Source organism: Loxodonta africana, chromosome X, assembly GCF_030014295.1.
Source record: "Loxodonta africana isolate mLoxAfr1 chromosome X, mLoxAfr1.hap2, whole genome shotgun sequence".
Classification (NCBI taxonomy): Eukaryota; Metazoa; Chordata; class Mammalia; order Proboscidea; family Elephantidae; genus Loxodonta; species Loxodonta africana.
Window position 1 is genome coordinate 103331003 of NC_087369.1, and position 24939 is coordinate 103355941.

The following is a 24939-nucleotide window of genomic DNA, read 5'->3' on the forward strand; positions in this document are numbered from 1 at the left end:
TCCTGTGCTGTCCTTACAATCGTTGTTATGATTGAGCCCACTGTTGCAGCCACTGTGTCAGTCCATCTCGTTGAGGGTCTTCCTCTTTTCCACTGACCCTGTACTTTACCAAGCATGACGTCCTTCTCCAGGGACCGATCCCTCCTGACAAAAGTGTCCAAAGTATGTAAGATGCAGTCTTGCCGTCCTTGCTTCTAAGGAGCATTCTGGTTGTACTTCTTCCAAGACAGATTTGTTTGTTCTTTCGGCAGTCCATGGTGTATTTGATATTCTTCGCGAGCACCACAATTCAAAAGTGTCAATTTTTCTTCGGTCTTCCTTATTCATTGTCCAGCTTTCACATGCATATGAGGCAATTGAAAATACCATAGCTTGGGTCAGGCGCACCTTAGTCTTCAAGGTGATATCTTTGCTTTTCTACACTTTAAAGAGGTCTTTTGCAGTAGATTTGCCCAACGCAATGCGTCTTTTTTAAAAAAATTTTTTTATTGTGCTTTAACAGAAAGTTTAGCAATCAAGTCAGTCTTTCACACAAAAACTTATATACATCTTGATACATACTCCCAATCGCTACCCCCCTAATGGGACAGCCCGCTCCCTCCCTCCATTCTCTCTTTCCGTGTTCATTTCGCCAGCTTCTAACCCCCTTTACCATTTATCTCCCCTCCAGGCAGAAGATGCCAACATAGTCTCAAGTGTCCACCTGATCCAAGAGGCTCACTCCTCACCAGCATCCCTCTCCAACCCACTGTCCAGTCCAATCCATGTCTAAAGAGTTGGCTTTGGGAATGTTTCCTGTCCTGGACCAACAGGAGGTCTGGGGGCTGTGACCACCGGGGCCCTTCTAGTCTCAGTCAGACCGTTAAGTCTGGTCTTTTTACGAGAATTTGAAGTCTGCATGCCACTGCTGTCCTGCTCCCTCAGGAGTGCTCTGTTCTGCTCCCTGTCAGGGCAGTCATCAGTTGTAGCCGGGCACCATCCAGTTCTTCTGGACTCAGGCTGAAGTACTCTCTGGTTTACGTGGCCCTTTTTGTCTTTTGGGCTCGTAATTACCTTGTGTCCTTGGTCTTCTTCATTCTCCTTTGATTCAAGTCGGGTGAGACCAATTGATGCATCTTAGATGGCCGCTTGCTAGCATTTAAGACCCCAGACGCCACTCTCCAAAGTGGGATGCAGAATGCTTTCTTAATAGATTTTATTATGTCAATTGACTTAGATTTCCCTGGAACCATGGTCCTCAAACCCTGCCTCTGCTACGCTGGCCTTCAAAGCTTTCAGTTTATTCAGGAAACTTCTTTGCTTTTGGTTTAGTCCAGTTGTGCTGACCTCCCCTGTATTGTGTGTTGTCTTCCCCAACACCTAAAGTAGTTCTTATCTACCACCTAATTAGTGAACAGCCCTCTCCCACCCTCACTCCCTGTGCCCTCTCATAACCATCAAAGAATATCTTCTTCTCTGTTTAAACTATTTCTCGAGCTCTTATAATTGTGGTCTTATACAATATTTGTCATTTTGCAACTGACAATTTCACTCAGCATAATGTCTTCCAGATTCCTCCATGTTTCACAGATTCATCATTGTTCTTTACCAATGCGTAGTATTCCATTGTGTGAATATACCATAATTTATTTATCCATTCATCCATTGATGGGCATCTTGGTTTCTTCCATCTTTTTGGTATTGTAAACAGTGCTGCAAAGAATATGGGTGTGCATGTATCTGTTCATGTAAAGGTTTTATTTCTCTAGGATATATTCCAAGGAGTGGGATCGCTGTATTGTATGGTAGTTCTTTTTCTAGCTTTTGAAGGAAGCACCAAATCGATTTCCAAAGTGGTTGTATGATTTGACATTCCCACCAGCAATGTATAAGTGTTCCAATCTCTCCACAGACTCTCCAACATTTATTATTTTGTGTTTTTTTGGATTAATGCCAGCCTTGTTGGAGTGAGATGAAATCTCATTGTACTTTTGATTTGCATTTCTCTAATGGCTAATGACTGTGAGCATTTCCTCATGTATCTGTTAGCTACCTGAATGTCTTCTTTAGTGAAGGCTCTGTTCATATCTTTTGCCCATTTTTTATTGGGTTATCTTTTGGTAATTGAGTTTTTTTTCTCTTCATCATTTTTAGTAATGTTTTGTATTCTGTTTATGCTTTGTATTAGCGCTTCTAATGTTGTCCCTATTTTTCTCCCATGGTATTTATTGTTTGAGACTTTATATTTAGGTCTTTGATCCATTTTGAGTTATTTTTTGTGCATGGAGTGAGGTATGTTTCATTTTTTTGCAGATGGATATCCAGTTATGCCAGCACATGTGTTAAAAAGACTGTCTTTTCCCCATTTAACTGTTCTGGAGGCTTTGTCAAATATCAGGTGCTCATATGTGGATTAAAAAAAAAAAAATTTTTTTTTTTTTTATGTGGATGGATTTATGTCTGCATTCTCAATTCTGTTCCATTGGTCTATGTATCTGTTGTTGTACCAGTACCAGGCTGTTTTGACTACTGTGGCAGTATAAAAGTTTCTAAAACCAGGTAGAGTAAAAAAAAAAAGTAAGGCCTCCCATTTTGTTCTTCTTTTTCAGTAATATTTTACTTATCCAGGGCCTCTTTCCCTTCCATATGAAGTTAGTGATTTGTTTCTCTATCTCATTAAAAAATGTAGTTGGAATTTGGATTGGAATTGCATTAAATCTATAGATCACTTTTGGTAGAATAGACATTTGTACAATGTTAATTCTTCCTATCCATGAGCAAGGTATGTTTTTCCAGTTATGTAGGTCTCTTTTGGTTTCTTCCAGAAGTGTTTTGTAGTTTCCTTTGTATAAGTCTTTTACATCTCTGGTAAGATTTATTCCTAACTATTTTAACTTCTTGGGGGCTAAAAGAACTGAAGAAAAAATTCACCTTTGAATTGTGGTGTTGGCGAAGAATATTGAATATACCATGCATGGACTGCCTAAAGAACGAACAAATCTGTCTTGGAAGAAGTGCAGCCAGAATGCTCCTTAGAGGCAAGGGTGACGAGACTGTGTCCTACATACTTTGGACCTGTTGTCGGGAGGGATCAGTCTCTGGAGGACATCATGTGTGACAATGTACAGGGTCAGCAGAACAGAGGAAGACCCTCAATGAGGTGGACTGACACAGTGGCTGCAACAATGAGCTCAAGCATAACAACAATTGTAAGGATGGCACAGGACCAGGCAGTGTTTCGTTCTGTTCTGCATAGGGTTGCTATGAGTCGGAACCGTCTTAATGGCACCTAGCAACAACAACAACAACAGAGGAATCCACCTGATTTTTGTACTTTTATCTTGTATCCCAATACTCTGTTGAAATCTTCATTAGTTTCAGTAATTTTCTTGAGGGTTCTTTAGGGTTTTCTGTGTATAAGACCATGTCATCTGGAAATAGAGATTTTTTTCTTCTTCTTTGCCAATCTGGATGCCCTTTACTCTTTATCTTGCCTATTCTGTCTTGCTAGGACCTCCAGCACAATTTTAAACAAGAGTGGTGATAAGGGGCGTCCTTGTCTGGTTCCCGATCTCAGTGGGAATGCTTTCAGGCTCTCTCCATTTAGGGTGATGCTGACTTCATTAAAAAAAAAAAAAAAAAAAAAAAAATTTTTTTTTTTTTTATGTTGAGGAATTTTCCTTCTATTCGTATTTTGCTGAGAGTTTTTATCATGAATGGATGTTGAACTTTGTCAAATGCCTTTTCTGTATCAATTGATAACATTATGTTATTCTTGTCTTTTGTTTTTTTAATATGATGGATTACATTGTTTTTCTAATGTTGAACCATCCTTGCATACATGGCATGAATCCCACTTGTTAATGGTGAATTTTTTTTTTTTGATATGTTGTTGAATTTTATTGGCTAGAATTTTGTTGAGGATTTTTGCATCCGTGTTCATGAGGGATATAGGTCTGTAATTTTCTTTTTTTTATGGTGTCTTTACCTGGTTTTGATATCAGGGATATGCTGGCTTCATAGAATGAGTTTGGGAGTATTCTGTCCTTTTCTATGCTCTGAAATTCCTTTAGTAGTAGTGGTATTAACTCTTCTCTGAAAGTTTGATAGAACTCTGCAGTGAAGCAGTCCAGGCCAGGGCTTTTTTTTGTTGGGAGTTTTTTGATTACCTTTTCAATCTCTTCTTTTGTTATGGGTCTATTTAGTTGTTCTACCTCTATTTGTGTTAGTTTAGGTAGGTAGTGTGTTCCTAGGAATTCATCCATTTCTCCTAAGTTTTCAAATTTATTAGAGTACAATTTATCATAGTAATCTGATATGATTCTTTTCATTTCAGTTGGGTTTTTTGTAATATCGCCCATCTCATTCCCTTTTTGGATTATTTACTTCCTGTCCTGTTTTTCTTTTGTCAATTTGGCCGATGGTTTATCAATTTTGTTGATTTTTTCAAAGAACCAGCTTTTGGTCTTGTTTATTCTCTCAATTGTTTTTCTGTTTCTTTTAGTTCTGCTCTAATTTTTATTATTTGTTTTCTTCTGGTGCCTGAGGGTTTCTTTTGAAGTTCTCTTTCTATTTGTTCAAGTTATAGGGATAATTCTTTGATTATGGCCTTTCTTCTTTTTTTATTTGTGCACTTATGGATATAAATTGGACTCTGAGCACCACTTTTGCTGTGTCCCAAAGGTTCTGACAGGAAGTGTTTTCATTCTTTTTGGATTCTATGAATTTCTTTATACTATCTTTAATGTCTTCTATAATCCAGTCTTTTTTGAGCAGGGTATTGTTCAGTTTCCAAGTGTTTGATTTCTTTTCCCTGCTTTTTCTGTTATTGATTTCCACTTTTATGGCCTTATGGTCAGAGAAGATGCTTTGTAATATTTCAATGTTTTGGATTCTGCTAAGGCTTGCTTTATGACCTAATATGTGGTCTATTCCATGTGCACTAGAAAAGAAAGTATACATGGTTGCTGCTGGGTGGAGTGTTCTGTAAATGTCTACGAGGTCAAGTTGGTTGATTGTGGCATTTAGATCATCCGTGTTTTTATTGAGCTTCTTTCTTGATATCCTGTCCTTCACCAAAAGTGGTGTGTTGAAGTCTCCTAGTATTATTGTGGAGCGTCTATCTCACTTTTCAGGGCTGATAGTGTTTGTTTTATGTATCTTGCAGCTCTGTCATTGGGTGTATATTTTATATGGTTATATCTTCTTGGTGTATTGTCCCTTTAATCATTATATAGTATCCTTCCTTATCCTTTGTGATGGACTTAACTTTAAAGTCTATTTTCTCAGAAATTAACATTGCCACTCTTGCTCTTTTTTGATTGTTGTTTGCTTGATATATTTTTTTCCATCCTTTGAGTTTTAGTTTTTTTATGTCTCTTTGTTTTTTTTAAGTCTAAGGTGTGTCTCTTGTAGGCAGCATATAGATGGAGCTTGTTTTTTAATCCGTTCTGCCACTCTCTGTCTCTTTATTGGTGCGTTTAGTCCATTTACATTCAAGGTAATTACGGATAGGTATGAATTTAGTGCTATCATTTTGATGTCTTTTTTGGGTGTTGTTGTCAGTTTCTTTTTCTCACTTGATTTTATGTGCTGAGTAGATTTTCTTTATATATTGTCCTTTCCTCATATTTGTTGTTGTTGGTTTTGTTCCTGCTGAGTCTGTGTTTTTCCCTTGTATTTTATTGAGTAGGGTAGTTTGTCTCTTTTGTGGTTACCTTATTATTTACCCCTATTTTTTATAAATTTAAAACTAACTTTTATTTCTTTGTATCGCCGTATCTTCCTCTCCATATGGAATGTGTATGATTACATTTCTTAGTCCCTCTTTATTATTTTAATGTTGTCTTCTTTTATTTATTTATTTTTCTTTTATATAATAACATTGCTGTTACCCTGTTTTGGGCATTTTTTTTTTTTTTTTTATAATATTGCTTTGTTTTTTTGGATTTCCTTGTCTGGGTTGACTTCTGGTTGCTCTGCCCAGTGTTCTAGTCTTGGGTTGATACCTGATGTTATTGATTTTCTAACCAAAGAACTCTGTTTAGTATTTCTTTTAGTTTTGGTTTGGTTTTTAACAATTCCCTAAACTTGTGTTCATCTGGAAATGTCTTAATTTCACCTTCATATTTAAGAGGCAGTTTTGCCGGATTTATGACTTTATGACTCTTGGCAGGCAATTTTTTTCCTTCAATTTTTTAAATATGTCATCCCATTGCCTTCTTGCCTGCATGGTTTCTGCCAAGTAGCCTGAGCTTATTCTTATTGGCTCTCCTTTGTAGGTGACTTTTCATTTATCCCTCGCTGCTCTTACAATTGTCTCTTTATCTTTGGTTTTGGCAAGTTTGATTAGAATATGTCTTGGTGACTTTCTTTTAAGATCTACCTTATGTGGAGTTCGATGAGCATCTTGGACAGATATCTTCTCATCTTTCACAATAGCAGGGAAGTTTTGTGCCAACAAATCTTCAACAATTTTCTCTGTATTTTCTGTTATCTCTCCCTGTTCTGATACTCCAATCACTCATAGGTTATTTCTCTTGATAGAGTCTCACATGATTCTTAAGGTTTCTTCATTTTTTTAAATTCTTTTATCTGATTTTTCTTCAAATATATTAGTGCCAAGTGATTTGTCTTAGAGTTCAAAAATTCTAGCTTCTACTTGCTGAATTTTGTTCCTCTGACTTTCTAATGAATTATCTAATTCTGTAATTTTATTGTTACTCTTCTGAATTTCTGATTTCTGTCTGTCTATGGATTTTCCCAGCTTATTAAACTTTTCATTATGTTCCTGAATAATCTTTCTAATTTCTTCAGTTGCTTTACCTGTGTGTTCCTTGGCTTGTTCTACATATTGCCTCATTTCCTTTCTGATGTCTTGAAGGGTTCTGTATATTAAACTTTTGTTTTCTGCTTCTGGTAATTCCAGGAATGCACTTTTATCTAGAAGATCCCTGGATTCTTTGTTCTGAGAGCCTGTTGAGGTGATCATGGTCTGTTTCCATGATCTTCCATGACTTGATATTGACTGTTGTCTCCGAGCCATCTATAAGTTATTGTATTAGTTTTTGCTTGTTTGCTGTGTCGTAGGTGCATGCTTTGTTTTGTTTTAGTATACCCCTTATGGGTTGCTTGTGTGTGCTAGCTTGATTATTTTTGCCTTTGGAGCTCTGGTGTCCTGTCCCCATTCAGTTTTGTTGTTTGAATTCAGCTCAGTTTTCCAGGTAGCTGATCATCAAGTGTGTGGTACAGGTTCTGTCCTACAGTCCTAGAGGGGCAGGGGTGATTGGTGTATATACTGGTATCTGATTGCAGCAAGGGGTGATGCTCTGAACAGGGCAAGGGGCTGAGAAGCGACCCCCATATGTCTCTGAGGAAAACTCATTTCTGTTCCCTAGAGCATGGTGGTCGGTGGGTTCTGCAGAGGGACCATGGGCACCCAATGTTTTTGGTTGTAAGGGCTTGGAGGTGCCAGTTATTTTTGGACCCCTGTCGCAGGTGGCTGGGTGACCTGAGTGGAGCTACCAGTCCTTGGGTCCCTGATGTGGGTAGGTGAGGACCTTGTTTAATAGCCAAATCAATGTCAATTGCTAAATACCCAGCTCTGAACTGCACAGCTGAAATGGTTGGAGTCTGTCAACAAGGCCCTATTCTCCAAAAATAGGCCCACACAGGTCCATGCAGAAGGGAAAGGTGCCCAAGATCGACGGATGGTTTATGCCTGGACAGGAGCCACTTCTGTCCTGAGCTCCCCCTGTTCATGCAGCTAGCAAATTATTTTTTCCCCCCCAGTTGCAAATTTTTTCCTTACCCAAGGCCAGGAGGATGGCTCTAGGTGCTCACCAGGGTCTATCTCAGGCCCAGGGATTCAGCCGCTGAATCTGGGTTGGGGGTGGGCAGGGTGCGGTAAAATATACTCAAGTATTTAGCTTTTGCCTAGAGCTCCTTTCTGCTCAGGTTCCAGAGGTGTGAGTAGGTTGTGTGGCTGGCAGCTTCTCCCTGAGGAAACTGCAGCCGAATGCTAGTACCAGCCCACAGCCGTTGCTCCAGGAATGGTGCCTGAGGGCTCCCTGCGATTCAGGTCCGGTAACTCCTCTCCACTTCTGAATGGTCTTTTCCTTTCCCTGCCCCTCAGTTCGTTGTCTAAGCTTGCCTTTGATGCTGAGGGCTCCCAGCTTGTCACAAATATTCTCGTTTCACTTGTTTTTTCGGGTGTTTGTTGTAAAGAGGTCTTGCCGGAAATGTCTGTCTATTCTGCCATCTTGGTTCCACCTCCCTATCCAGTGGTTCCTCAGCAGGACATTATTCAGTTGCCATGTAATTAATTTTTTTACTTGTTCTTCCTGTTGTTAATTTCTACCTTGATGGTGTTGTGGTCAGAAAACGTACTTTGTGTTATCTCAGTGGTTTGGATTTAGCTGAGAGTTGCTCTGTGGTCTAAGATGTGGTCTATTCTGAAGAACATTCCATGTACTTTGGAAAAGAATTTGTAGTTTGCAGCCTTTGGGTGGAGTGTTCTATATATGTCTATGAGGTCAAGTTGGCTGATTGTATCCTTTAGCTTTTCTGTAACTTTGTTGAGTTTCTGTCTAGATTTTCTGAACTTTATGGAGAGTGATGTGTTGATGTCTCCTACTTATTGTGGAACTGCTGATTTCTCTTTTCAGTGCTGTTAGAGTTTGTTTTATGTACTTGGGAGCCCTGTCATTGGGTGTGTAGATGTTTATTATGGTTAAGTCTTCATGATGGATCATCCCTTCAATCATTATATAGTGTCTTTCTTTTTATTTTAGGGTAGATTTTGTTTTAAAGTGTATTTTACCTGAGATTAGTATTGCCACTTCTGCTCTTTTTTGGTAGTTACTGGCTTGATATATTTTTTCCATCCTTTGATTTTTAATAAATTTACTTCGTTGTTTCTATGATGTGTCTCCTGTAGACAGTATATTGATGGATCCTGTTTTTTTAATTCATTCTATCACTCTCTGTCTATGGGTTCATTTAGGCCATTTACATTCAGTGCAATTATTGATAGGTATCAGTTTATTGCTGTCATTTTGTACTGCTTTTTTTGGTGGTGCTGACATTTTCTTTGTCCTCTTACTTTCCTGTGCTGAATTCCTTTTCTTTGTGGATTTATTTTTTTTTTTTTCATTTCCTTTGCTTTTGTAGATTTTGTTTTTATCAAGACTTTATGCTTTTCTTCTTTATTTTGACAAGTAGGTTTGTTAACTTTCTTTGTGATTACATTGAAATTTACCCTTTTCTTCCTAGGTTTGAACCAGTCTATTATTATTTGGCATTGTCTTGCCTTCCTCTCCATTAGAAAATTCTACACCTACACCACTTATTCCCTTTTGTATTGTTTTGACATTGTTGTCATTTACAGAATAACCTCTCCAGTTCCCTGTTGTAATTTTTGTGGTTTTGGATAGTCCTTGAGAGTTCATTTCCTATGTTGATATCTGGCTGGTACAATCTTGTATTCTACATTCTGGCTGTGGTCCGTTGTTTGTTCTCAGACAGAAGGACTCCCCTTAATAATTCTTGTAAGTTTGCTTTGGTTTTTTACATATTCCCTTAACTTCTCTCTATCTGGAAATGTCCTAATTTTGCCATCATATTCGAATGAAGGTTTTTCAGGATATATTTATTCTTGGTTGGCAATTTTTTTTCTTTCAAGGTTTTATATATATCATCCTTTGTCTTCTTCTCTTCATGGTATCTGCCAAATTATCAGAGTTTAATTTTAGTGTTTCTTCTCTGTATGTGACTTTTCTCTTTTTTGAGCTGCTTTCAGGATCTTTCTTTGGTTTTAGCAAGCGTGATTATGATATGCCTTGGTGATTTTATTTTGGGCTCTCTTCTATATGGGGTTCATCAAGCTTCTTGGATGGTCAGCTTTTCATCTTTCATGCTATTAAGGAAGTTTTCTGTCAGCAATTCTTTAATGATCCTCTCTGTGTTTTCTGTTTTTACCCCCATTCTGGAACTCCAATCATTTGCAAATTTTTGCTTTGGATTTTGTCCTACAGAATTCTCAGTGTTTCTTCGTTTTTCTTTATTCTTTTTTTCTGATTTTTCCTCAAACAGAATTGTATCCATGTATATGTCTTCAATTACACTTGTCTTCCTTTGTTTCAGACCTGCTCCTCAGCCCTTCTATGACTATCCATTTCTGAAATCTTGTTGTTTATGTTTTGGATTTCTAATTCTTGTTTTTGTATGATTTCTGGTTGTGAATTTATTTTGGTATTTTGTTCCTGCATTATTTTCCTGAATTCTTTCACTTTTTTGCCTGTATTTTCTGGAAATTTGTTCTGCCTTTTCCATGAATATGTCTATTTTTTCATCGTTTTTGTCTGCTTTTTGCTTCAACTGTCAGATAGCTCCGAATACTGGAGATTTGAATTCTCTATCAGGTAGTTCTAGTGCCTTTTCTTCTACTGGAAAGTCATCTGGTGTTTTATTTTGAACCCCTACTGGAATCATTGTGTCCTTTTTATTTTTTTAATATGTTTTGATATTGTCTGCTGTCTTCGGAATATTCAGCAGCTATTTTCTTCATTTATTGATTGTGGATTTGTTTGTTTAGTCTTGCTTTTTTGTTTTATTTGGGTATGTGTGAACAGGCAGGCTGTGAGTTCTCTATTGTTTGCTCCTCTGTGGACACAATAGTTTTCACCTCTTTTCCAATGGGCAGGACCAGTCACTCAGCTAAGGTGCACCAGGGCAGGTCCAGCTTAAGGGGAGGGGCTTGGATAGGCTGTTTGTGGCATGTACTAGGGCTGACAGGGTGAGGCGAGAATCAGTGCAAGGCAGGTTCAGTAGGCCATTCCTGTGCTGTTTGGGGGTGTGATTTTCAGCATACTGTGCAGGTATGCAGAAAGGAGTGGGGAGCTTGTGATGCATGAAGCTAATATGAGTGTGGGAAAGAGGAGAGAGAAACAGGAGCCAAGAACAAACAAACAAAATTGCTAAGGGAGCATGCCATTCGAGTGGAGAGATGAGAATCCAAGAAATAGAGAAAACAAAAAGGGGGGAAAAATAGGAGAGAAAAATTAGAAAAAAAAAGAAAAGCTATGCCCCCAGGATCCCACTAATGCAGCTCTGAGACCAAGGAAGTGGCTCCCAGTCTGTGTGTAGTACAGCCTGTCTAGAAGTGATAAAGATATCACACAGTGCCAGGTATTCTGGAGGCAGTAAAACAAGATAAATATAGAGAGACAAGAAACTGAAACATGAAGAAAGACAAAAAGGAAAAAAGAAATGGCCCCAGATCTCACCAGTGCAGCTTTAGATACTGGGGAAGTGGTTCCCAAGCCATGTAGTACAGCCCAACAAGAAGGGGTGCCCAATCCGCAAAAAGAAAAAGAAAACAGACAAACAAAACAAAACAGAATAAAACAAAACAAAGTAAAACAAACAAATAAAATCTCCAGAGATCCCACCAGTGTGGCAGTGCGGGCCAGGGAAGCAGTTCCCCAGTCAAGCAATGCTTCAAGCCTTTCAAGAAGAAGCAAAGACGGCACATAGATTCAGGCTTTCAAGAGAAAGGATGGGGAAGTGGTGAAAGGCACGGAAGAAACCAAAAGAACTGGAAAAAATCAACACCAGCAATAAACAAATGGCACTCCAGGAGCCGACTAGTGTGGGGGGAATGAATCCAAGCAGCAAGAGGCCGAAACCAGTGCCTCCTGTCCAGGAGACTGCGGCTGGTGGGAAACAGAGAAGGCTGAGCAGCAAGGGGGAGAAGGATGGAGAGTGGGAAAGTGTATTTTGCTGGTTACCAGGTGCCCTGTTTCCTGCCGGGAGTTCTTTGAAGCTACTTTCCTATACTCCTTTCCTGCCGATCTCCAATGTGGATGGGGCAAATTTAAGTGGTACGGACCCTGCTCTTCCCTGTCCGCTGATCTCTGACAAGAGTCCTAGATGGCAAATCTGTGCTGTGTTAGCTGCTAGGGGACCTCTGCACGTATCTGTCCTTGCTCTCTGTGCTCTGCCAGTTTTTTATTCCATTTGGTGGTTGGCTGAGTTCTTTATCTCTTCATTTGATGCTTAGGGTTCCAGGACTGATGTTTTTCTCTGTTTTTCAGGTCTTCTCTGTAGAGGGACAGTGTGGTGCTTCTGTCTATAGTGCCATGTTGGCCAGAAGTTGAGTCATTTGATTTCTTGACTGTTGCTTCCATGGGCATTTATTGTGGATCCAAGTAAAATGAAATCTTTTACAAATTCAATATTTTCTCCATTTATCATGATATTGTTTAATGGTCCAGGAGTGAAGAATTTTGTTTCTTCCTTTTGTGTGTGTGTGTGTGTCTGTTGAGGTGTAATTCATACTGAAGGCTGTAGTATTTGATCTTCATCATTAAGTACTTCAAGTCCCCTTCACCTTTACCAAGCAAGGTTTTGTCATTTGCGTATTGCAGATTATTATTGATTAATGAGTCTTCTTCCTCCAATGCCACATTTTGCTTCATATCATACAGCTTTTTAGATTATTTGCTCAGCATACAAACTGAGTAAGTGTGGTGAAAAAATACTGCCCTGATGTTTACCTTTCTTGATTTTAAACCATGCAGGCTCCCCCTGCTGTCTTCAAACAACCACCTCTTGGTCTATGTACAGGTTCCTCATGAGCACAATTCAGTGTTCTGCAATTCCCATCCTTCACAATGTTATCCAAAATTTGTTATGATCCACACAGTTCAATGCCTTTGAATAGTCAATAAAAAGCAGGTAAACGTCTTTCTGGTATTCTCTGCTTTCATCCAAGAAATCCATGTGACAACAGTGATGATATTTGTGGTTCCACATCTTATTCTGAATCCAGACTGAATTTCTCGATGTTCTCTTCTGATGTACTGATGCAATTGCTTTTGTATTATATTCAGTATAATTTTAATTGCATATGATATTGTTCAATAATTTCTGCGTTTTGTTGGATCACCTTTCTTTAAAACTGGCACATATATGGCCATATTTCTTCCATTCAGTTGACCAGGTAGCTGTCTTTCAAATTTCTTGCCATAGAGGAGTGAGTCTTCCAGTACTGCACCTATTTGTTGAAATATCTCAGTTGGTATTCTGTCAATTCCTGGAGCTTTGTTTTTGCCAATGCCTACAGTGCAGCTTGGACTTCTTCCTTCAGTACCATTGGTTCTTGATTATATACTACCTCCTGAAATGTTTGCATGTCAACCTATGTAGTGAATAGTGGAAACTAAAAATATTTATGAAATGAATGAAAATAATTCTTAAAATGAGATTTTTCAACTCTTTGAAGTTTATCTATTTTTATATATTGAGACTTTTTTTCAATCAACTAGCATCCTCTATTAGAAACATCATGGAAACATTTTATATCTTGATAGCTTTACCTTATATCCTTTACTGAAGTTACTATACAAAAACAAAACAAAACAAACCCAGTGCCATCGAGTCAATTCTGACTCATAGCGACCCTATAGGACAGAGTAGAACTGCCCCATTGAGTTTCTGAGGAGTGCCTGGTGGATTTGAACTGCTGACCCTTTGGTTAGCAGCCATAGCACTTAACTACTATGCCACCAGGGTTTCTGAAGTTATAGCACAGGAAAAAAGCAAGGATAACTCATTTTTTGAGGGATGAGTGTGATTATTCAACAATGTAAAAACTGTTTTCTTGTCCATTTAAATAGGTGTGAAGTATAGTTATATTTATTTGCTAGATCTCAGTATAACAATTTTTCTCTGTATTTTTAAGCTATAAAACAGCGTCTTCAAAACTTCCAGTAACTGAGGACAAATATCCTGTGTATTTTGATCAACATCACTAACCAACATGTCTATTTCTGCACTTAGTTCCCCTTAGCATAACTCTTTAAAAGAGAACCTTCAGCCAAAAGTTACTGTCACAATTCTCTGGCTCTATGAATGACGACTTTAACTTACTAATAAATCAGACATATGAAAATCATTAACAACCAAGCAGAAGGATCCAGTGAAATATAGGGCAATTGACCACTTGGAGATTCTAGGCTCACCTAGTAAATGTTTAAATATTTATTCACTCTCTAGCCAATAGCCTCCATTTGAATGATTAGGTTTCTTCGAATGTGTCTTTATGTAACTGGAATCCACTCCTAAAGTCTCTTGCCAAGGATTTGATGGCTTACCATTTTCCTTCATATATATTTATATTAATATTTACAACTTATGTTAATTTCTGGTATATGGGAGCATTTGAATTTAATATTCTCTGAGGAGGTAGTTTTTAGACAGGTTTCTTAGTTATCTAGTGCTGTTATAACAGAAATACCACAAGTGGATGGCTTTAACGAAGAGAAATTTATTTTCTCATAGTCTAGTAGGCAATGAGTCCAAATTCGGGGTATCAACCCCAGGGAAAGGCATTCTCTCTTTGTCAGCTATGGAGGAAGGTCCTTCTCATCAATCTTCCCCTGGACTAGGAGCTCCTCTGCACAGGAACCCTGGGTCAAAGGATGCATTCTGCTCCCAGTGACACTTTCTTGGTGTTGTAAGGACCTCACTCTCTGCTTGCTTCCCTTTCTTTTTATCTTTTGTAATATAAAAGGCTGTGCAGGCCGCATTCCAGGGAAACACATTTTACATTGGATCAGGGATGTGACCTTAGTAAGGGTGTTACGATCCCACCCTAATCCTCTTTAACATAAAATTACAATCACAAAATGGAGAATAACCACACAATACTGGTAATCATCACCTAAGCAAGTTGACACATATTTTTTGGGGGAATACAATTCAATCCATGACGACAGGGACGTTGTACATTTTATGCCTGTGTGACATTGCTTCTGTTGTGATATCCTTGATAGTAGAAACCCTGTGTTACTTATTTTTTCTTTCCCCTTCTACGTATCAATAACCTAAAGACAGGCTTTCTGTATGGAAGGAGCTCAATAAATGTTTGGTAAACTATAGGCTGAAAGGATACATGGATGGATAAATAAGTCAGTTCAGAAAGACATGCATCAAAATTCCAATAACTCATGAACTTTTAGGATGATTCAATTTTTTTCATTAACCTATTATCATTCCTTTGTGATTATTTTGTTGAAATGAGCTATTCCAGAACCCATTTAATCTTTTACCATTATCTATTCTGCATGTATGATCTGCCCAGTAGTGTTAGGATGTCCTGATGATGTCTCAATATTCATAGTTTAGCTATACTCTAGGACTTATTTGTTGGTGTCATTTGCAGTTCATTAAAGCATTACTGAAACCTCTTCAAGAAGTGAACGTAATGTATATCATATTTCAAAGTCTCTTATTTGTCTAAGAATTTAGTCATATCAAAGTTTTGCTTTAAATTTTTTCTTTTTGAGTGTGTGTGGCCTGCACATTAAGGATGCATATAAAAAATTCACGCTTATGAGACTCCCAAATAATAGTATATTGAGAAAGGCAGATGTTTGAAAAAGGCACTGAAATACTCATGATGGTGAATGGAGAAAGATGCAAGCTGATAGATTACCTTGATATACAGTCTACTCATGTACATCTGAAAGATCTCTAATTGATCACAACTCCTAATGGCAGACATTGAAATGAGCGGACATAGCATCTAACCTCAATGCTGTTTTTAGTTGAGTACTAAACACTAGTGCTAATATTACTACCAGAGCTAATATTACTAATGGTAGTTGATACTTGCCCCCATTGAGCATTTAATCTATGCTAAAAATTGTGCTAAGCATTTTACATACAATGTCTCAATTTATCTTAATATGAGGAAGTTATTATGAGCCCATCATTACTTAAAAGGACACTGATGTTTAGATAAGAAAACTTGTAAAAAAAAAATACATATATATATATATATTGCAACTAGTAAATGGCAGACCTTTCTGACATCAAACCCAATTTTCTTAATAAGTAAGGCCAGAACTGGTTTTTTTCTTTTTTTTTTAAAGTTGCAACACAACACATACAGATATTCACAATTATAGTTATTTTGTCTCTAAAGTACCAGAGAATAAGAACAATGATAAGTAATTACAAATCTTCAATTTGACTTTAACACACTACCCAAAACCACACACCTAAGAACAGCATAATGCTGCTGAGTTAATTTATTATATATTTTTTTGTCCCCAGATACATTTATAAATTTTTACTTAAAACAGGAACACTTATGATCATTGTAACAACTCAAATAAGATAGAGGTAGTTAGAGTAAAAATAAATCATCTCTTGGTCATTTCTCCAATGTTTTCTGCCTATGTAATTGTTAACATATGTGAATTCTTCTTTTTTGAAACATAGTTTTACAAGCTATTCAAAAGTGTTTTTAAACAAAATTGAATCATCTAAACATATTTTATTGTTTTACTTACAATATAAAAACAAATTTTTTTAATATATCACGGAGATATTTCCATGTCAGTGTATATGTAGATTTACCTCATTTGTTTTAATTACTAAACAGTATTTCATGCTATTGATTCACCATCATTTATTCTACAGTTATCTCATCGATGGATATCTAGAATGAATTTTTTTTTTTTGCCATTTCAGATAATGTTGCAATTAACATACTTGGGCATATGTACTTGGCTATTTGTTTTTGTGGGATAGATTCCTAAAATTAGAATTTCAGGTTCATAAATATGTGCATTTTAAAACCTAAAAATAGAAGCTACCATATTCATTTCCCAAAATGTAATAGTAATTAACGTGTCTTTCAGTAACATATGACTGCTAATTTTTCAGCATGCCCACAAACATTTGATATTGTTAATCCCTAATTTTTTTTTTTTGGTCAGTGTGATTGGGTTTTCTTTAGCAGAAAATGTGTGAGGGATCATTTGTCTCCTGATGATCCCTGATAATGAACCATTTGTCTTTTCCCTCAAATGGCTTACAATTTAACTAGAGAGAAACAAGTTTATAAACCAGTAACAGTTATGTTTGTGGTGGAAGTACTCTTGCTGTAGACAGCCAGGGTTACTTTAGGACAGGGGTGGAATTGTTGGACAAATATTTAGTTTAGGCTTCCAGCCAAAAGATGGTACAAAACATCAGGCTAAACAATCCACCCTCCCTTTGTTTCCACTTATTTTGAGAGGGAACAAAGCCAATCACTCTGTGATCTGAACTAAGCAAATGTGATCCTGAGATTCCACAGTGCTTTGTGGGTCACAATGAAGGTCTCCCCCATGTCATTATTATGTATCACATGTAGCCCGATATTTCTTGCACCTTTAGCAGTGGAAATATTGGGCTAGCAGTTAAGAATCTTGACTTATTTTCCTGGCTCTACCACAGCTAGATGCATAGCTTTGGGCAAGTCATTTCCTCTCAATTTTCCTAAGCTTTCTAATTTGGTGTTATTAATAATTTTAAACACATCTTTAACTTTGCTGCTGTTGTTGTTAGGTGCCGTTAAGTTGGCTCCCACTCATAACGGCCCTATGTACAACAGAACGAAAGACTGCCCAATCCTTTGCCATCCTCACTATCATTGTTATGTTTGAGTCCATTGTTGCAGCCACTGTGTCACCGCATCTTGTTGAGGGTCTTCCTCTTTTTTGATGACCCTGTATTTTACCAAGCATGATGTCCTTCTTCAGGGACTGATCCCTCCTGATCACAAGTCCAAGTACGTGAGACAAATTCTCGTGATCCTTGCTTCTAATGAACATTCTGGCTAAACTTTTTCTAAGACAATTTTTTTCATTCTTTTGGCAGTCAGTGGTATATTCAATATTCTTCTCCAGCATCCTAATTCAGTTCTTCTTTGGTCTTTCTTACTCACTGCCCTGCTTTTGCACACGTACGAGGCAAATGAGAACACCATGGCTTGGATCAGGCTCACCTTGGTCCTTAAAGTAACGTCTTTGCTTTTTAACACTTTAAAGAGGTCTTTTTGCAGCAGACTTGCCCAAAGAAATACATCATTTGATTTCTTGACTGTTGCTTCCTTGGGTGTTGATTGTGGCTTCAAGTACAATGAAATCCTTGGCAACTTCAATCTTTTCTGTGTTTATCATGACATTGCTTATTGGTCCATTTGTGAGGATTTTTGTTTTCTTTATGTTGAGGTGTAATCCATACTGAAGGCTGCGGTCTTTGATCTTCATCAGTAAGTACTTCAAGTCGTCTTCACTTTCAGCAAGCAAGGTTGTGTCATCTGCACAAGGCAGGTTGTTAATGATCTTCCTCCAATCCTAAAGTCTCCAGTCTTCTTCATATAGTCCAGCTTCTGGGAGTTTTGCTTAGCATACATGTTGAGTAATTATGGTGAAAGGATGCAACCCTGATGCACACCTTTCCTGACTTTAAACCACACAGTATCCCCTTGTTCTGTCTGAAGAACTGCCTCTTGATCTATATACAGGTTCCTCATGAGCACAATTAAGTGTTCTGGAATTCCCATTCTTCAAAATGTTATCCATAATTTGTTGTGATCCTTCATAAAATTATGTTATGATCACCTTCAAATTTACTAGAGATATATATTTATAGCTCCATCTCTTAAATGGTAAGTGGTCAGAGCATTGTAGAGGCAACTCAACCACTGAAAGAAGTTCTGAATGAATTAATTGGTGACTGTGGAAAACAAGCACAGAAAAATTCGGAAAACAAGCACAGAAAAATTCATGTGTTTAGAACTTAGGATTCTTGCATGATTATCCTGGAGCAAGTAGTTTGTGATCCTTGAAAATCAAGGGTTAAAAAAAAATATGGAGTTTTGTACAGGGAAATTTGTGTTATGTTCATGACTCTGCCTGTTTGTCAATATGAAGTTGGATGAGTATTATGTAAATGAGGATACTTTCTACTTCAAGAGGCAGAAAGCCTAGCCCAAAGTGACTTAAGTAAAGACACAAATATATGAGGTCATGGTGATTGATGTATTCAATGTTAGACATATTTTCCTTAATGACTTGATCCTATGTTCACATAATATCATCAGGGTGGGATTTATTTCCATTTCTCAGCTCTACTTCAGTATTGGCTGTTTTCTTAAGTACTGTATGGTTACAAGATGACTGCTGCAATGTAATTCCTCTGTTCTTTTTCACATCCAGCAAAGAATGAGAGACTCACTTTACTGATACTTTTAACAAAATTCCTGGAATGGGTTGCAGTTATGTTAACTTGTGTCATGGGCTTATTCCTCAAGCACTTTGGAGAGAGGAAATGGAAAACATTAGTTAGCTTCACTAGGGTCACCTGCTGCCCCTTGAAGCCTGGGGAAAGTTGTAATTCCTCCAGAAACATTTAATCTGAGAGACAAGGAAGGGTTTCCAAAAATGAAACCAACACAGTGTGGCCGCAAAAATGGGGAGTGGATGCCTGTTGGCAAGAAAGAAACACGCCCATGATACTACTGTACTAGTTTCCTATTGCTGCAGCAGCAAAAACTTACCAGAACCTTAACAGTTTAAAACAACACAAATTTATTGTCTTACACTTCTGGAGGTTAGAATTCAAAAATGGTTCTTACTGGGCTAAAATCAAGGTGTCAGCAAGACTGCCTTCCTTTCTGGTTCTAGGGGAGAATCATTTTCTTGCTTTTTCCAGCTGTTAAACCTGTTCATATTACTTGGCTCATGGCCCTCTAACATCTTCAAAGCTAGCAATGTACGGTCTACTCTTTCTCAGGATGCTCTCTCTCTGACACTGACTCTCATATCTTCCTCTTACCCATTTAAGCACCCTTGTGATTACACTGAGCCCACTTGGATAATACAGGAAAATCTCTTTATTTTAATCTCAGAGGTTTGTAACCTTAATTCCACCTGCAACCTCAATCCCCCCTTGCCTCATAACATAACATATTCATAGGTTCCAGGGATTAGGATACCTTTGGGGGGCAGGGCAGTTGCTCTGCCACCTCATTAATAAATGGGCCACATTTCACCATCTCTAAAGAGGATTAATAATACCTATGTCAGAGAATCTTTGTGAATTTTAAATTAAAAAATACTTGGAAAGTGCTAAGCATACAAAAAAAAAAAAAAAAAAGGCCTGCCATATTATCCATACTTAATTATAACATAAGTCATTCTTTGGGGAATCATTGCTATTGCAATCAATATTTTTATTAGTAGTAGTAGTAGCATTATATCTAGGCACATTACATTAATATACAGTAATATGTCAATATAAGTTTCACCAGCCCCTTAACATATACCCCAGTTTGCAAATATGAAGTCCATCTGAAACCAGGAAACTGGGTAGGTAATGTTTCTTTCATTCGTTATCCAGGTGCATCATGCCATAGCCTGGCTCTGAGGTTAGCAGTGAAAGCTGACATTGTTAACCTTTTCACATGTTGCTTCCAGCCATTTTCTCCTGCACAACCACTTTCAGCTATTTTCTCCCACACAGCCGGTAGTGGATGAAGCAGCACTGTAGTAGAGAAATCAGGTGGCTTGAAAAGAACAAGAGAACTTCTAGAAAATCGTTCGGAGAATTGGAAGTGGCTCTCAGGCAGACACTTACATGATTCATTTTCTTAACCTTTTCCCCTACTTAGAAAAAAAAAAACAAAAGCCCATTGCACTGAACCAAGAGGTTGCTAGTATCTCTGGATTAAGACTATTTACAACTGCTACCACTTCTGAGGTAGCCTTTTTCAGTGTCACTTTTAGTTCTTAACTCTTGGCACCTACTCACTTTTTCAATGAGCCTGTTCCATAATTAACATGGAGGTAGAAATAAAAATGTTACGCAAGAAATTTAAAGCATTTTGCCTTTTGGTTTCTCTCACATTCTGTGAGTTTCAAAGGGGCTATTAAAGAGACAGCGGAGGATGAGATTTTTTAGAGTTTGGAAATGTTACTCTATCTGGATCAGTTGATTTTCACATTTCAGTGTGAAAGAAAATCTTCATTTCAAGAACTAATGCAAAAATGTAAGTCTAGATGCAACAAAAGGTGAGGTGGGAACATGCATTTTTGTGTTGCTTGATTCACACAATATATCACAAACACCACAGAGTCAATCATAAGTTAAAGATAAAAGGGAGGTTTTAAGGGAAGCTTTAAAGAGTTAGAAAGGCACTGGAGTGAGCTCTTCATAACAGATAGATCAAGAAGGTGTGAGATATCCATGCTTAAGGCATCAAGTGATGCATTTTTTGATCTTCAAAAGCAAAAAGAAAGGGAGCCTATACGGCATCATTTCATCCGAAGCCCTTCATATGCATTAAGCCAGCTTAGTGAAAGGCAGAGCATCCCTGAAGCATAGGCTCATTGAAGAACTCATACATGATTTGTCATTGGAATAAAAGAATGTATTACACGTACTATCTATAGATTTTTCTCCCATAATATTCTGCAATTCAAAATTTGCTAAATAGAACTAACGTCATTTACGCTTTTGTATAAAATATGATCAACTCTAGTGAGTTTAGCATAATCTCGTGTGCATATCTGAATAACAAAAAAGTATTGGAAAGACTTTCAAACTTTCAAAACTAAGTCATTTCTTTGTACTTAGCATTTTCAGAATAACTATGAGTTTCCAGCAAACAATTCTCTTTGACATATGCCCATTTACTTAGATGTTTTAGAACTTTATACATGAATAGTTCCAAGGTCAGCTGGCTAATAAGAATTTGTCAGTTTTGACAGAAAAGCAATTTTTACAGTTATTAAAAATAAAAGCAAAATTTACATTCCAGTTAGTTTCATGTTGCCATTTTTGATGAAGAATGTTGAAGGAAGAGGTAAAGATAAATGTGTATTGAATTCCAAACTGTGTCAGGGTAGTATAGAGATTAACAGATATGGCATTACTTATAAAAGTCACTTATTTATTTCACAAGACAAAATCACATTCTTAAAGCAACATGAAAATGAAGCTTCTAGTCTTTGCAAGAAAAAACTGCTCTTGCAGGCTTTCAGACTTTCATAATTTTTCACTTTCTTATAAAAATGTACATGAAAAAAGGCACTTTTTCTCAAATACTGGCAGACTTGAATCCAATTCTTTCATTGATATATATTCATCCCCGTCCCCAAAGCCCCTGTAGCATAGCAAAACCTTTGAGATTTCTCTATTCCTTGGGTGGGGAATTAACCACAACTCTTTTCAAAGATCCAATAAATATTGTTAAGGCACTGTGTGATACAACAACTTCTTAAGGCACATTGTCACATACTTGGGCTTCCACCAATCACTGGCAAAGGGAATGGAATTATCATGATTTCCTAAGTCAATATTAAACTCCTAGAACTGGAGAGGGTGTCACCTTCCTTGAGCACATAGAAGAATGAATACCTAAATAAAGGCAGGGCTCTGCAAGCAAGGGGAGTAGCTATCGGGTAGGAACCAAAGCATGTCTGCTGGGCCATTTATATAATAACACCATTTATTACCCTAAGGCGGGGGATGGGGAGGTACAACAGTGTTTTGGGGAGACTAGAAGATAATTTGTAAGATAATTACTAGAAATTGATGCATTCAATGATTATGTTATTATATTAATAGAAAGACTAAATACATGGATATATTTTTAATGAACAGATAATGACAGATGTGTATGTGACTCATACATGCAGTGAGGAACGATTAACAAATCAACTAAGTAATTGTCACATTCGGTATGGTTGAGGTGGGTGAGTTTGAATTTTTACTCATAGTGTTAGTAATTTCAACTTTTCATTACAATGGAAATTTAAACTTAAATCCAGAAAAATTACTAGCTCACTGAAAGGATAAAATAAATGACATTGCTCAGAAAGAGAGAAAAAACACACAAGATGAGACAGGAAAGCAACAGGTAATTCATTTAACCTACAGAATTTAAAAATATTAACTCAATCTAATACATTCTTTTTGTAGCTTATTTTTTTAAAAAGTAGGCATAATGTTTACTGCTAAAAGTTAACAATAATATTTCCAGGCTCCAAAATTCACAAGACTAAAGATTGTACGTCAAAACTGAAAAAATTAAAAAGATATGAGTAAAGTTAAAAAAAAAAGCAATGAACAATAAATATTTGGGTCTCCTTTAATATTCAGATAAATACAAACTTAAGCATGTACAATTTTGTGTCTACAAAGAAAAATACTGATTTTTGAAGTAATAACAATGAAATTTCATTTTTGCACCATATAAAGATATACTTTAATAAATTAATGAAGTCGTGTTCAAAATATGTACTATTTAGCTAATAGAGGTTCATAAGTATGTAAATAAAACTTAAAATGGTAGAGATGTGCTTTTAAACAGTGGAACATTTGTAAGTAATTTTGAACTGTTTCAGAGAAAAAAATAGCAGTGATGGCATTCCCCTTGGTTTGCCCTTGCTGTCTCAATGTAATCATTAGATTGGTTTGCTTCAGTTAAGGTTTTCAACTCTTTAATGAAAAATTAAATGTTACAAAAGTCAAAATTGTAACCCATATTAAAAATATTGTGATGATGATGATGAATAAAAATCTTTAATTTGGAAATATAATTTAAAAATATGTACAAGTTTTTTGACAGTCATGATAGGTGAAACAAAGATGGCTAATTCATAGTCCTTGCCTTCATGGAATTCAGTTTCTGGGAGAGGGATTAAGACATGTTTATAAATTATCATAATACAAAATGGAATGTGACCAGTGTTATATGAAAAAAAAAAATGAGAGACACAAATAAAGTGCTATGGGATGAAACAGGTAGTTTCAGGTATGGTAGCATATAGTTTTTAAGTATCTTTTTTATTCCCAGTGAAAACAAATCAGTTAGGACAACACAATCTAAAAGCTCACAGACAACATTGACCACAAATCTAGGTGACAAGTTATTCTTAAAAACTGCAACATATAAGTATATAAGCACACATCACTGATAACAAAACACTTGCATGCTATCAGCAACTGGGAGGAATGAAGTGGGGAAAAGACACAGGATTTTTTGACAATTCTAAGAGCCAGAGAACCTCAAAGTCTCCAACAGGTTCTCTCAGGAAAGCTCAGCAGACCAACTTAGAAAGGAGAGAAGTTACAAAAGAATTTTGCAGGCTCCAAATCCTGGGTGAGTACAGGGGGGATTACATTAAGGCCAGATGATGCTGAAGTGCTCTGGGTCCTATGGATTTTAAAGCTAACCAAATAAGGAAAGCTATCCTTACGCACTGTTATGGATTGAATAGTGTGTATATTTATGTTGAAAGTCCTAACCCTTGTACTAGTAATGTGACCTATTTGGAAATATGGTCAGTCAAGACTTTATCAGTGAAGCTAATATAAGGTCATATCAGGGTAGAGTGGGTCTTAATGCAATTTGATTAGTGTTTTTTAAGAGTGAAGCGACATGGAGATGGGCAGAGGAAAGATTATCACGTGAAGATGTTTCTATAAACCAAGGAACACCTAGGGCTACCGATCTCTGAGAGGGACAAGAAAGGATCTTCCCTTAGTGTCTTTGGAGAGAACATAGCCTCACCGACACTCTGAATTTAAACTACTAGCTTTCAGAACTGTGAGAAAATAAATTTCTGTTCTTATAAGTCACCCAAATTGGTACTTTGTTATGGCAGCTGTAGGAAACTAATACAACCACCCTCCCCTTCAAAGTGTATAGAGAAATTAATCTTATTTAACTAAGAGGGAGAGGAAAGAGCAGTGGACAAATCTCATTCAAAATTATCATAAGTAAAAGGAGAGAATAAGGAGCAGTTCAATGACCGCACGGGCAATGAAAGTATACCAGAACCAGATAAAATTTGGAACCTAATTTTCGAAAACAAGTGAAAAAATGTCATGAAAGTGATAGAGGCCATAGAGAACAGTATATATCAGAAGTACAAAAAAAAAAAAAAATCAGGTAAGAGTTGAGAAAAGGTAAATGTAAAAGGGAACTTTTGGGGCAACCATCTTTAAATAGATGCTTGTCTACTGCTTACACAGAGAAGTATAAGACTGGGGTATGAGACCTCTGAAAAAAGTTTTACCACCAACCTGAGATAACTTCCAAAAGCAGCAGGA